Source organism: Poromitra crassiceps (assembly GCF_964638095.1).
Source record: "Poromitra crassiceps genome assembly, chromosome: 6".
In the NCBI taxonomy this organism is placed as follows: Eukaryota; Metazoa; Chordata; class Actinopteri; order Beryciformes; family Melamphaidae; genus Poromitra; species Poromitra crassiceps.
Window position 1 is genome coordinate 7120255 of NC_139627.1, and position 15874 is coordinate 7136128.

A 15874-nucleotide genomic window follows, 5' to 3' on the forward strand; every position below is an offset into this window, starting at 1 on the left:
TCTCTGGGCCCACTCACAATCGAGGCCATACCCTAGATTTATTTATCACCAAGGGCTTTGAGTCATCGTTTCTTTCAGCTAGTGATGTTGCTCTGTCCGACCATCTCTGTATTTTTCTTGAACTCAAGATCACCCCTATCGCTCTTACTCGGTCAAAAACCATCAAAAAGCGTTACATCAACGAGAGTACTAGCACACGGTTCATGGAGGCTTTCTCGCTGGCCCCTTCCCTCTCCTCAGCCTCTGTCAATGATCTCCTAGATAACTTCAATTCTAAAACCCTAAAGGCTATTGATGCTGTAGCTCCCATTAGATCTAAACTAATCTCCGGTAAGAAAAAAGCACCATGGAGAAACGCTCCCTCTGTAAATAACAAAAAAAGAGATTGTAGGAAAGCCGAGCGCAAATGGCGGAAAACTAAACTTCACATCGATTATGACATCTATAAAAATAGTCTTCACTCCTACAACCAGGAACTAAAAAATTCCAGAAAATTCTTCTTCTCCGACATTATCAGCAAAAACACCAATGACGCTCGCACTCTTTTTGCCACTGTTGACAGGCTGACAAACCCCCCCCCACAAATTGCCCCTGATCTTCTATCCAATGTCAAATGCAATGAATTTGCGACCTTCTTTAGGGATAAAATTATAAATATCAGACTAACTATTTCCACATCAAGAACAAATGTGGCTCCGCCGCACCCACAGAATAGGTGCTTAATTAACATGACTCAGTTCAATGTCATTGACCACAAGAAACTAGAAGAAACGATACGAGGCCTTAAATCCTCATCGTGTTGCCTAGACACCCTGCCAACAAGCTTTCTAAAAAATGTCTACAGTTGCCTGGCGACCGACATACTGAAGATAATTAATACCTCTCTTCTTACAGGCATTTTCCCAAAATCTCTAAAAACTGCAGTTGTTAAGCCCTTGCTAAAGAAGCGTAGCCTCGACCCCTCTATAATCAGCAATTACAGACCAATATCAAATCTTCCCTTTATTAGCAAAATACTCGAAAAAACTGTCTACCAACAACTCAATACCTTTCTATCCTCCAATGACCTCCTAGATCCTTTCCAATCAGGCTTCCGACCCCATCATAGCACCGAAACTGCGCTTATCAGAGTTATAAATGACATCCGAATGAACACTGATTCAGGTAAAATCTCAATCTTAGTGTTACTAGACCTCAGCGCTGCCTTTGATACGGTTGACCACGAAATTCTATTGGACAGACTGGAAAACTGGGTCGGGCTTTCCGGCACGGTCCTAGAGTGGTTCAGATCTTATCTGCAAGACAGGAACTACTTTGTCTCCATTGGCAACTACACATCTGACCAAACCAAAATGACATGTGGGGTACCCCAAGGATCAATTTTAGGTCCTGTCCTGTTTAACCTTTATATGCTCTCTCTGGGCCTAATTATGCAAAAAAACAAAATAGCTTATCATAGCTATGCAGATGACACCCAACTCTACATAGCCCTCTCATCGGATGACTATGCCCCCATAGAGTCACTGTGTCAGTGCCTTGCGCAAATTAATGATTGGATGTGCCAGAATTTTCTCCAACTTAATAAAGACAAAACAGAGATAATTGTCTTCGGCAAAAAAGAAGATAGGCTCAAAGTTACTGCTCACCTCGAATCCCTATCTCTGAAGCCAAAGGACCAGGTAAAAAATCTTGGCATTATTATTGACTCTGATCTAAATTTCAACTCCCACATCAAGCTTATAAGAAAATCTGCCTTCTATCATCTAAAAAATATAGCAAGGATTAGAGGCTATATGTCCAAACAAGATCTTGAAAAACTAATTCATGCTTTCATTTCTAGCAGGCTAGACTACTGCAACAGTCTTTTCAATGGTCTTCCCAAAAAAGCTGTTAAACAACTTCAGCTCATTCAGAATGCGGCTGCTAGAGTTCTAACAAGAACCAAGAAAGCTGAACACATTACACCAGTTCTCAAATCCCTGCATTGGCTGCCAGTAAATCTTAGAATAGACTTTAAAATTCTGCTAATAGTTTACAAATCTCTCAACGGGTCAGGCCCACACTACATCTCTGAAATGCTTCTACACTATGAACCATCCAGATCCCTGAGATCTTCAGGCACTGGTCTACTAATTGTCCCAAGGACCAAATCTAAACATGGTGAAGCCGCGTTCTCCCACTATGCCTCTCATAACTGGAACAAACTCCCTGAACACATTAGATCTGCCCCTACTCTGCCTATTTTTAAATCCAAGCTAAAGACCTTTATGTTTACTCTTGCTTTTAACTGCTACTAAACTACTGCCTCTCTCGGCCTGTAATTTTAAAAAGATTTTTCCTGTACATTTCCAACAAATGGACTGTACATGTAATAATAATACTGAAGAGTGCCTTGTAACTTATTTAAAACAGAAATAATGTTTCATGTTTGTTAATTTGAGTATATATTTTAACTAAAACTGTCGGCTGTGTTTTTTATGTGTTTTTTATATGTGCATTGCTTTGCTGCTTGTTTTTTCGATTATTTTTTTGTAAAGCACCTTGAATTGCCTTTGTGTATGAAAGGTGCTATATAAATAAAATTTGACTTGACTTGACTTGCCTTCATCAAACTTTATTCTGTTTAAAGACATACTATGTAGCATTTTCCTAAACACCATGTGTAGACTTGTAAAGAATAATCCCTCTCAGTCATCACTTTTGACCCATTTGTGCCGGTGTATTTATCTGCAGAGACCCTGCCCTCTGCCTGTAATCTTATTCTTTTTGGTTGGTGGTCTATAGGGACTTTTCTGGGCTGCAACCTTTGGGCAATGTAGCCCACAGCCATTGATTGTTTAAATATGAGCACCAGGGGCCTGTACTACGGATCCAGATAAACAACCAGGATCTGTTCCCTTGATCTGGATTGACTTAACCAGACAATCGCAATTGTGCACTCTATAAAAAGGTAGCGATCAACTATGAACGGCGGTCAGGGGCAGGGGGGCGTGCACTTCTGGTGTTGTTGAGCCGGGGAGGAGGGGCCAATTTTGAATGCTTTTTATAAACCACAATCGGCAATTCCTGCATAGTATGCCTTTAAAATCTCCCTCACCAAAAGGTACTATAGCTTTATAAACCCCCCTCCATGTTCTGCTGTTGGTTCTTTCCCCCTCACATATTGATGAGTGGTGTGTGCTTTTGTATTTTTCTACTTGTAAACTGTTTACAGGTGCAAAAGTGTATAAAGATTTAAAACATTGTAGCACCTTGATCGATAAATGTAATGTTTCAAACTGTGCAGAATCAATCAAAGTTGTACAGTATACCAATAAAAATCATGTAATGTTATCGTTGTTGTTAATGTATTTAGAGTTTGCTTTGTGAATGTGAGCACAGAGAAAGAATGAGCACTACATTTCCATTTATTCTGATTTTATTGAGAGAGTCCAACAGTGTAGAGACACCAAAGAGAATTTGGAACTTAACTTAACTTAACTTAACAATTAAGGTCCTAAGCTATATTTGAAGCTGCTGCAGGTAGGAAGGTGGTTTCACAATCACAAAATACAATGTTAACAAAGGTACAATGTTAACAAGAAAGCAGGAATGAAGATGTTTGCTGATGCAGATTAAGGTAACAACCATATCAGGTTAGCACTGCAGAGAAAGAACATCAGTTTTGATAGAAACTGCAGAGATTTGCATACAACACCAATCAAAGGAGAGAGAGAGACATAAGCAGACCAATTCAAAGATAGATAATGTTGAGAATGAACTTGCCTTGGTTTCAAACTAAATACTGTACAGATCATGAAATGCAAAATAGTACGCAACTTCCCAGATAGCATGATGCTGATTGGTTGACAACTCTAGGTCAGCTAGCAAAGAAACAATAGTGTGGGTCCTCTGTTATTATTCACTAATAGTCTTGGTCAAAATGTACCAAATGCTTGTTTTCACTTAGCTTCGCTTAGCTTTTCATTTAACAATGATAATAATAATAATAATAATAACATTATCTAAGCCTATAGCTAAAAAGTTTAAAAACTTTTTCACATAAAAACAGAATAGCCTATACATAGTTCAATATAAAACAAGGCACAAGAAGAAATAAAAAAAAAATATGAAAATGAATGGAAAGAATTAAAAACAGATTAAGGTATATGCTATTCCTATTTGATTGAGTTATGCAACAAAAGTGACAAATATCCCATCTCATATCCCTCCCCAATATCCTACAGTACTTCAACTGGAAATACATCACATTAAAAGGAAACAAGATGCTTTCCAAATGCCGTTTCATCCCGATAAATATATGGCTATAGACTGGTGTTGATCTCATGTAAACCTTTCAGAGGCGGGTCCTATATACAGCACTTGAAACACCCAGTGAAGGTCCCTGGGGGAATCTCAGAGCGATGCCGGTGGACATTGCCAAAATACCCTGAATCACAGATCACCAGCAGCCAGCATTTTGTTCACTGAGCAATATGCCCAGGGGGGAAGTACGGTACTATCACATTTCTTCTTCACCCTATACACTTCAAATTTCAGATTCAACTCTGGATCATGCCTCCTCCAGATGTTCTCCACCAAACTCCTCAGTTATGGGGTTGGTCAGCGAGGGCAAAGGTTAGAAGGCGTGTGGCGGAGGGTATCGTTGTATAAGGATCAAAGTCAGTAAGATGAAGGAGCGAGTAATCGACTTCTGATGGAGCAAGAAAGAAAAATATTGACATCAGTCACTGTTCATGGAGAGTATGGATGTGGGTGAATCCTACAAGTTCTGGGGGTGTGCATATTATGTCCAGTCAAACTAGATTGGTTCGACTGGACAGTGTACAGTAGACTGTTCTTTAGGAGTCTTGAGTCATTCAAAGGGTAGTAGGGCTAGTAGGGCTGGACATAATGCTCTGCATTCTGCTCAGAAGAAAATGTGAACAGCTAGCCATGAACCCTTGCTTGTTAGTCTGTCAATGTGTCTTTAAATAACACTTTAAATCAGATTTTGAATTTATGGCATCTTGCAAGCCCATGTCGGCTGAGCATACACGTATGCACGACACAATAATAAAATGTAATTCATTCATTCATTCTGTCAACAAATATGTTATAGTTTGAATGTTATAGACGCTTTTCACAGCAACGGTTTTGAGATGGTAAAGCTGCAAGCAGGAAGTAAAGCCGGTGTAATCAATACCATTAATGATGGTTCCATTCCATTTAGGTGTTCCAGTGTCAGGGCCATCATAGGCCCTTCTCACAGCAACTGTTTTGAGGTGGTAAAGCATTAGTCTAGGGAAAATAAGGTTTGACCTTAAACTAATTGCAACAGAATTTATTTTCACATTTTTATGTTCATATTGATGCCCGAAACACTGTAGTAAAAATCCCAGAAAATCCCATTAGTGGAAGTATGTTCAAATTAAGTTTTTTCAAAATGGCTGCCATTATTAAAATTGTGGCCATATCTTGACTCCAACTAGACCTAGAATTACAAATTTGGTGTCTATTTCCACATTTTTGGGGGCAAGGAATCCACAGAAATGGTTGTTGAGTCTCTAAGTAGAACAGATTTTTTTCCCTCATGTAGTATGAAGTATGTAGTCGTAATACAACATGGCATTTCTCACTATAGCTACAACTTTGTATTTGTTAATCATACACATTTTGGGTGATACCCTTGAGCATATTGAAATGCTTGCCATTGAAAAAAAAAAGTTTGTTGTTTCATATTTCCAATTAAAAATGTGTTACGGTAATGAATTTATTCCCTCACAGTGTCTCTAAAAGTGTCTTGAAATACATAAAAAATTAGCACATCTATATATCTAAGGGAGCTAGGGCTCTGTCTGTTTGTCTGTCTGTCCCACTGATGACATCATCAGTGATGTCATAAATCCACTCTCTCACACACACACACACACACACACACACACACACACACACACACACACACACACACAAAGTCTCAGTGATGATGTCATCAGTGATGTCATAAATTGTGACATAAGAGGTTGTGATGTCATCAGTGATGTCATAAAAGCAGTTGTGACATCATCAGTGATGTCATAAGAGCATCCCTGAAGTATGCCATCAAGGAGCAACCAGGGCGAGGCCGCAACCTGCGTATGCGAGCTGCAGGGCCAGCTCGGCGAGCTGCAAGGCAGGCGACCTCGCGTAGCGCGCAAGATACCTAGTGGATTATAATTTCAATTTGAATGGTGAAATTAGATCCTACTTGATATCTTCTTGATATCTTTGAGTTTTGCTATGAGTTGTACCATGTTCATGAGAATCACCCACCTGTGGCATTCTCAATCCTCCCATAGGACATGGATGAAAGGCCAGGGGGGATATTGATGTGTCCAACTGCTGCTATGATGTCACAGCTATCAGAGGTACTGGTTTGGCTCTCTGGTGTAACTCCAGCTATAAGGCCACTGATGATGTCATCTAGCATTGTGACATCACTGATGATGTCATCAATGATGCCATCAGTGTTGGGACATCACTGATGATGTCATCTATTAATCGCTCATCCTTCCTCTACATAACATCAGCTCTCCCAGTACCTCATCCACTCCACAACAGCAAGGAGGCAAGTAACTTGTGTGTCTGAGTGTCTGTTTGTCTGTCTGTCTGTACACCTTTCCCAAATGTTTTATTTCTTCTTCTTCACAGCAACTGTTTTGAGGCAGTAAAGCAGGAAGTAAAGCAGGTGTAACCATTAACATTAATGAGGGCCCCCTGGCACTGCACACCTAAATGGAATGGAACCATCATTAATGGACCTGCTTTACCCCCTGCTTTCCCACCTCAAAACGGTTGCTGTTAAAAGGGTCTATTGTTATACCTGCTTTACGTCCTGCTTTCCCACGTCAAAACCGTTGCTGTGAAAAAGGCCTATAGGCACTCATTTTCTGCTTCTCTACCAATCCAACTGTATAAAGGTAATCTAAATATTAGTATTAATATTGGTAGTAATATTACTCAGGTGTGGCCAGCGTTACACCGGCTGCGAAATCGAGTATAGATCTGACGTCACCGTGGTGGGCGGAGTTTGCGTTCAGGCAGGCACCATGGCTTCGCTACGAACCGAGGTGAGTATGAGCTTATCTACGCCAAGCTTTATTTACTTTCTCAGTGTTTTCCTTGCCACGGAAAGTGTTTGTATTCCGGCAGCTAAGAACGCGTTAGTATTTGGGTGAAATGTTGGTTGAGAGGTTCAGTTTGTCGTAAGCTGCACATTGCCAGCCTGGAGCATTTTGCTTTTGTGTTGGACCGGAGGGCAACTGAATGTGCAGGAAGATGCTGTGCCCCGGAATCTGAATGGTCCGCGTGGGTGCAGAGCCGGATCTCCTTGTGTATTTAGTTACACATGGTCCAGGGCTCATGACACTGTCCTGCTTCTTCCCAGCTTTAGCGGGTCAAAATAAACTGCAGATATGCATGCATTTAGCGAATAATGTCCATTGATAATGGGTGTGTAGGCTAATGTTTCTGGCCGGGTTACAAAGGGCTAATTGCACACGGGTACCTTCAGCAGCTAGCATCCGAGCTAGTTAGCAGAGTCTGGACACTTATTGATTCGAGACAATAATTGATAATTGGGGTGATCATCCTCTTGAAAGACACCATGTTCTAATAAGTTGGAATAAGGCGGAACGACTCGTTATCATGTTATCGTTACCAATGCAGCCGTAGACGTCCAATACATGATGCAGTCAGAAGAAGAGCTTACAACCTCCCACTATAAACATATGGCGCGAGCTCAACAGAATGTGCTCTGTGTTCTTTAAACCATTTATATGGCGTTGACTTTCAACTTTGATCAAGAATTGTCTTCTTGATGCAGGTTTTGTCTTCGGTATCTGCGATCAAAGTTGTCATATGCCGTTCTGTTGTCATAGAATAGTCCACAGTGTGCCTGCCTGCCTGCCTGCCTGGCTGCCTGTCTCTCCGAACAAGTGAAGTTGAAACATTGTTACAACCAGGCTCCACAAATGAACTGGACACATTCACTGATTGCTACAGTGTGGCAGTGGCACACGCGTGCAGATGTGTATAATGGTTCGGTCTTTTTTGTTTTTATTTTCAGAGAGAGAGAGAGATCGCACACCGCTCTTGTTCGACAGAGGTCGCTCAAATAGCGTGTTGTAGTTTGATCATCTTGCAGCGCCTAAAAGGTGTGGGGCTTTCAGCTTTGCAACCACTTTACATCTGTACATTATTTGGCCTGTTGACATCTACGATTTGGCGCATAGCTGTATCTGAAAGCTCATTCCACATATTGCCCTGTGGTGTCATTATTAACACTAATCCTTGTTAGTATGAGTGCAGCATTGGCTCATTTTCTGGCTTTGATGGTGTCAAACTTCAAAATGCTCTGTATGGTATTCTCAAACCAAACGACCACAGAATAGAAGGCACTTCGATCTTTGAGACACGATGTTGACTGACTGTAGTGTGTGTGTGTGTGTGTGTTACATGCACACAGCATTATGGATGCTAGCTCAAATCCAGGGTATTCAGGCCATTTATATTTGCGTTCAAATTAATGAATACACCATGTAGCACACTGTAATACATAAAACAAATCTGAGTACTATACACGGGAATGGTCTTGGTAGCATCAGTGCAAAGAAATAACTTGCAGTGTTACTCAGCTGACATATTAACAAGAACAGAACCTCAGTCACATTATGGTGCAACTATACATAGTTCGGATATTAGACTATACATATCGCTCTACATAGAAACATTCAGTTACTATGTGCATTCAGACAGCAGGAGTATGGTTGCAGCTGGAGAGGAGGTATAGTTGAATGTCAAGCTTTTGATTAGTGTAGTACCATGAGATTATCAGGGCTAGACAGACAATACATTTTTTTTTTTTATGCCATCCTCCCCACGTGCTACGTCCTGCCGGTGAAGCTCCCCGCTTTCAGGTGAAAAGAAGCGGCTGGCAACTGCGCATGTGTCGGAGGAAGCATGGTGCTAGTTTACGGCTTTTACCAGATTGGCAGAGGGTGGAGCAGCGACCGGGGCAGCAGGGGGGGGAAAGTGGCCAAGTACAATTGGGTAGAAAATGGGGGGGGGGGGTGAGAAAATGAAAAAAAGGATGCCAACCAGTCAGTGCTGTCTACCTCACATATGATGGATGTGATGCGTTTTGTTTTGATTGATTGATAATGGATCAATATTACACCGATTGCTTATATTTATAGGCCCTATCGCATTAACCTGAACCCATGTGACATTATGATCAAATCCAGATTCCACACAAACGTTAATGTTTTTCCTCGTTATCCTCTGTTTCAATGCAGAGTTCTAGTGCTAAATTGTCCAATACTGTTTAGAGGCCTGTCCACCTTGCTAAGATTACAATTTGTCTATCAGCAGCTTACATTTCAAAATAATCTTATCAGTCTCAAAACCCCGTATTTGCACAACCGTAGTTATTATTTAGTACCAATTAGGGTTGTAATCTCAGTGTTATCATATACTGGGGTTAGGCATTTGAAAATGTTCAAGGTATCGTATGTAGTAACATGTATGTGACTTTTTCTATACCACATTATTATCCATACATATATTATCCATACCAATTATTTATTACAAAGCAATACACACCCTAGACGGTGGTGAATCTCAGCATCAGTGACAGCTCTTGTTGAAAGAAGACTGCGGTAGATTCCCTGCCTACCACACGAGGGTCGCAGGTTCGTATCCACGTGTTCCCTCCGGCTTTGTCGGGCATCCATACAGGCACAATTGGCTGTGCCTGAGGGTGGGAAGCCGGATTGGGGGTATGTGTCCTGGTCGCTGCACTAGCGCCTCCTCTGGTCAGTCGGAGCACCTGGTCAGGGTGGAAGGGAACTAGTGGGAATAGTGTGATCCTCCCACATGCTACGTCCTACCGGTGAAGCTCCTCCTGTCAGGTGAAAAGAAGTGGCTGGCAACTGTGCATGTGTCAGAGGATGGTGCTCGTCTCAGCTCTCTCCAGATCCATAGAGGGTGGAGCAGTGACCGCCGGGGAAGCCAATAGGGCAGCATGGGGATAAATCGGTCAAGTATAATTGGGGAGAAAATGTGGAAAAATCAGAAGAAAAAATAATAAAAAGACAAAAACAAAAGAAGACTGCCAAGATAGGCAAGGTGATCAACATTTTCCAATATGTTGTTGTCCACACAAATTGAGGTGGCCTGGGGGGCTTTGTGAGGTTCTAGTTGGTATAAAATCGGAGTCTTCTTGATGTTAGTTCGAGTCCCATTGAGATGGCAAGCTCTCGTAAAGGCATTTAAGATGCTGGAGGTCCGCTTTAGACTGAGCACCAAGGGCATTGTCATCTGCATACTGGAGCTCCATGATGGTGGAGGTGAGCAGAGGTGAGTTGTGGATGTGGCAGAGGAGTTCTGGACCACCGCCTTCTTTATGGATTTCTGCAGGGATCCCATCAGGTCCAGAGGTCTTGTTATTGTGCAGTTTCCTGATGGCATCCAGCACCTCATTTTTGATGGGGGAGGGTCCATGACGAGTTGCTGAGCTATTGAGATTGATGGTTTCCATCTCAACTGTGGTGTTTCGATTCAGGAGCTCTTGGGAATGTTCTTGCCATCTGACTGGAGCTGATGTCCACATTGTTCTTCAACAGGGTTTGTCCATCTTTAGAGCAGAGGGGATTTAGGCCTCTGTAGCTGGGTCCATACACAGCTTTGGTGGCATTGAAGAAACCACAGTTGGGTCAGATGATCTGCTTAGAAACCACAGTTGGGTCAGACCTGTTGGGTCAGACCTGCTTAGCTTCCTCAGCAAGCCAGCGATTTAACGCAGGGGCCACGGTGCCGCCTGTCTTTAGACATGGCTGCCCACTTACTTAGTTCTGGGTCATTTCAAGGAACCTTCCTAAGCAAAAAAGACAATTCGAATAAAGCCATAGTATGTACCCACTACAATAAACAACACTACACTGGCAGCAGTGGACCAAACAGGTACTGCGTGCCGTACGGATGGACACATATTGGAAAAAGTAAAATTTTGCTAGCTACTGAGATGACATTTCCTACACTGGAGACCATAATCTCTCTCATATTTGAGTGAGAAGTTGGGCTGCGGTCCCATTGACTTGAGCTCAATTTAGTCTTTTTGGAGCCGACCCTACTGGATATTAGAGGAACTAGAGCTGTTAGAGCACGGGTGTCAAACATACGGCCCGGGGGCCAAAACCGGGCCGCCAAACTTAGGGTCCAATCCGGTTCACAGGATGATTTTGCAAAGTGTCAAAATTGCACTTAGAAGTCCTTCAATCCAAAGTGATGCACTTGTGAAGGCTAAGAGGTAGCAGGTTTCAGGAGCACGTTCATGTTTTCTGTATTCATCACTAAATGGTAAACTATTCATTTTCATTACCTGGCCTTGACTATAGAGAATTGCACAGTTGCCGTCAATTGTAATGCACAGTTACAGACAGTAGATTTGATCATTTTTTAGGCCGGTGTGAGACGGCCTGGTTATTTGGCATTGTCCTCTCATTCTGTCACGAATTCTGTCACGGATTTACAAGCCGCTTTGGCCAATCCTGGCGTGCCGTATTCTGCTCCTACATCGAGTGGGATTCAGCGTGTTGTGGCGCTACGCGAGTGAGAGCCTCACGTAGCCCTTAGCTATGTTAACTAACGTTATCCTGGAATGCGATTTTAACGAGCCAGTTGCATTTCTTTGCATTCTTAGACATTACCGTTTGCTTTATTTTGTATGTTACATACAATTGCCCAAGTTATGGGTTAGAAATTCTGCCAAGTTACATGCAATAGGCAGCCATTTAAATTCTGCCAAGTTACATGCAATAGGCAGCCATTTTTTCCATTTGGAGGAGAAAAGCCAGCTGCCTTTCTCCTCCTCCAGAAAGGGAGAGGGATTCTGTGCTCAGCTGATTGGCATGATGCTTCTCCACTCTTGCTTTAACCTATTTGGAGTTACTACTGCATCATTCTTTGTCATCAAATTTTATTAGTGGAAGTAGGCCATTTTTAGAGCGATTGAGTTTCGGTCTTTTCCATTTTCACATTTTTCATCATAGTTAATAATGCTAGTTTTTAACGGAGACTGCACATTTCCTCTGCCTGAGGAAACGTACCCTCGATGGTAAGGAGGCAGCATTAGGATACAGCATCACTTGGATACAAGTGGCTAACATTAGCTCCATCTGTTTACAACAGTGGTTTTCGCTACAACGTTAGCAAGTAAATGATGTTACATATTAGCTACATTACCATCGTCGGTGAATCCCAGCTGCTGGGCGAGCTGAATCCACCATATATTGTCCTTCATTTTGTTGTTGAGGTAGGCTAGTCCTCGCGGTGTTTGTCATACAAAATTGGATGTTGAGAAACCAAATTGATGAGCCGGGGGTTCCCCCATTTTAGCAGCAAGCTACGCAAGCTCATGGAGGTATGACAGCTGTAAACAAAGAATTTCATTGGTCAAACGTATTTTTGTGTAACGTTAAGTCAAGTCAAGTCAAGTCAAGTTTATTTGTATAGCACATTTCATACACAGAGGCAATTCAAAGTGCTTCACATAAAATGGTTGACAGGAAAATAAAAGAAAAGAAGAGAGTAAAATGGACATTTAAAAGCATCACAACAAAACTAAAAAAAAAAGAGTATAAAAAGTGCATTAAGCAACTTCATTAAGACAGGAAAATAAACGAAAAGAAGAAATAAAATGGACATTTAAAAGCATCACAACAAAACTTAAAAAAAAAGAGTATGAAAAGTAGGGCTGTGGCGATTCACTTATCTCCCAATTCGATACTATCACGATTCTTGGGTGCCGATTCGATTTATATTGCGATTCTTAAGTATTGCGATTCTACGATTATTGCGATTCGATATTACGATTTATTGCGGTTTTTTTGTTTATTTTTTTCTTTTATTTTTTATCAGTTTGTTTGCTTTTTTACACTAGATTAGAACATGGGAAAAGTTGAATCATACACTAGAGGCTGTATATTATACTGTATATCATGAGTAGGGCTGGGCGATATAGTTAAAAACAGGGGCAGACTGGGATCATAATTCAGGCCGGGCATTAGATACCAAGCAGGCCAGGCCGATATGGGCCGACACGCGTGAAATTTGGGCCGTTTGAAGCCCAATTTGGGCCGTTTGAAGCCAGATTTGGGCCGTTTGAAGTCCAATTTTACAATGAGATGCACCCACTTTAACCCTGAAGTGTAATTATTACTTCAGACTAACTAATAAAGTAATAAAACCACTAGTAAACCAGTAGGCGGCGCCTGGCCTGCTGTTCAGTGAGTGGCCTGACTGCAAGCACCAATTTTTTTTTTTTTGCGATTATCGATTCTGGAATAAAAGATCGATCCAAAAAATCGTGACATTAAAAATCGCGATACTTAGGTGAATCGATTTTTTCCCCCACTCCTAATAAAAAGTGCAATAAGCAACAGGCGCAGCAGTTGCAGAAAGAGCTAAAACGTATAGAGGACTCATTGGGTTTGCATAGTAGCTGTCAGCAGTTAAAAGCGACGGTAAACATAAAAGTCTTTAGTCTATTTTTAAAAGTAAGTAAGGTTGGGGCAGATCTGAGGTCTTCAGGCAATTTGTTCCAGCTAGCAGAAGCATAGTGGGTAAATGCAGCCTTCCCGTGATTTGATTTGATCCTAGGGACAGTTAATAAGCTGGACCCTGTTGACCTAAGAGTTCTAGACGGTTCGTAGCGTGGGAGCAATTCAGCTATGTATTTTGGGCCTAGGCCATTAAGTGATTTATAGACTAATAACAGTATTTTAAAATCTATTCTCTGACACACTGGCAACCAGTGTAAGGACTTAAGAACTGGAGTGATATGATCAGCTTTCTTAGTCTTCGTTAGTACTCTAGCAGCAGCATTCTGAATGAGTTGAAGTTGCCTAAGTTCTTTTTTGGAGAGACCAGAAAAAAGGCTATTGCAGTAGTCTAACCTACTATAAATGAAGGCGTGAATTAGTTTTTCTAGATCCTGTCTGGACATGTATCCCCTAATTCTTGCTATATTTTTAAGATGATAAAAAGCAGATTTTCTAATTGACTTAATGTGGGAGTTAAAGTTGAGATCGGAATCAATAATAACTCCAAGATTTTTGACTTGATCCTTAGGCTTCAGTTATAGAGACTCAAGGCGTACAGTGATTTTAAGCCTTTGTTCTTTGGGGCCAAACACGATCACCTCAGTTTTGTCTTTGTTAAAGTAATGTAGCTTACAGGCATCATTATCACCTCTAAACAGTTTATTTTTTGATGAGAAATGAATGATTGCGAGCCCAAAACACAGTACGGTAAAATCATTGTCAAAAATCTATTTAAAAGGGGGAAAAAATGTGTAATCGGTTATTGATTTTTCTAAACTGATATGATTTAATATCCGGTTATCCGTGTACACGGTGACACCCCTAGTATTTACCTTGGTGCAGTGTGTTCACCCTGTCTCTGTTTGTTGTCCGTCACATTGGTACAGATCGACGCTCCTCAGTTTGTTCTCCTAATGATTGGATCAAATAAATACGGGTGGCCATCAAATTCAAATGCATCGTCTACATTCTCGAAATCAGATAAATATCCAGACATCCTCCCGGTGTTTACCATGCCATGGACTGTCGCGGTGGCTTGATCGACTGCTCTGAGCTCTCAACTTTCACTGATGCGAGTCCCCAGATGTCAGGTCCCCGGATGGAAAACAGAGCAATGGATGGCTGGCAGAGGTAAATACAGCCGATCACGTTGTGTGTAGTATTATGTGATAATCACATAATAAGGATATGAGCCGCTGTGTGTCAGAAAATAAGTTATTTACAGGACGTAAATAAATACACGCATTACACATTGCCCCTATTTCCTCTGTTCCATCCCGCTACTCGGCGCATATTAATAACGATGTTTTGGATGGATCTATTAAAAACAAACTTTTCAGGGTGAGTTAACGGTTAGAGGAACAGCTTTCAGCCACTTCCTTAGTGGCTTCAAAGTTCACCTGTGGTTTTGGTTGCTTGGTTGGTTGTTAAGAATAAATAGAATTTGGTAGTTTGCATGGCCAGTGAAGAACCGCCATGGCTAAACAGACAGAACTACAAAAACCGATCCACTGCGCAGAGAAAAGTATACGTGCATAAAGTAAAGTGAACATCCAAATTGCCTTTCCACAGTCTACATTGATTAGTTTGATTATTATTATTATTCTGATGTTGGGCCTAAAGAGTTGCTGCTTGTTCGACCTGTTGACTTGTTTGTTTGGGGTTGTGTGACAACATTGTTACAAAGTGATTGCTGGGAAATTCATTGCTAAACATCACAGCAATGACCACTTATCAAAGATGTCACAAAAAAGAGAGGTCTTTTCTATCGTCTATTTTACTCTGAACAGGTGAGTTCTAAAAAAAATCACCCCTGTACACAGAGGTGTAGTGCTATCTGGAGAATTGGGGGAGCGCACCTGTATGAGGATGTGTTGTGGGTTAGGGTTACCTGTATGGAGACCTGTGTGCATGTTTTGGGCATTCCAATTGCTGTCTCAGCCCCCCATCCACAGCACAAAATTCGTCATTCCCATCACTCCTCGCCTCCCCCGCCCGCTCTACTCACCCCCTCTGTCCCAAGGCGTCCCCCAGGGTTCTGTGCCTGGTCCTCTCCTCTTCATCCTCTATCTCCTCCCCCTCTGTAACATCATCCGTCGTCATGGTCTCCACTTCCACTGCTACGCCGACGACGTCCAGCTCTACATATCCACTAAATCCACACCAATGCAACTCTCTCCACTCTGACAAACAGCATCACTGAAATTAAATCCTGGATGCAAGCTAACTTTCTCCAACTCAACTGTGACAAATCT

The 15874-nt window shown here is 41.7% G+C and overlaps 1 protein-coding gene across 1 annotated transcript in view; it reads left to right on the forward strand.

Annotated features, from left to right (window-relative positions):
- Nucleotides 1–7068: 7068 nt before the first annotated feature.
- ehmt1b (euchromatic histone-lysine N-methyltransferase 1b) overlaps nt 7069–15874 on the forward strand; it is a 61732-nt gene continuing 52926 nt past the window's right edge. Inside the window, exon 1 of the mRNA XM_083638510.1 lies at nt 7069–7088. The gene's annotated coding sequence lies outside the window, so the exon portion shown is untranslated. The remainder of the gene's footprint in view (nt 7089–15874) is intronic.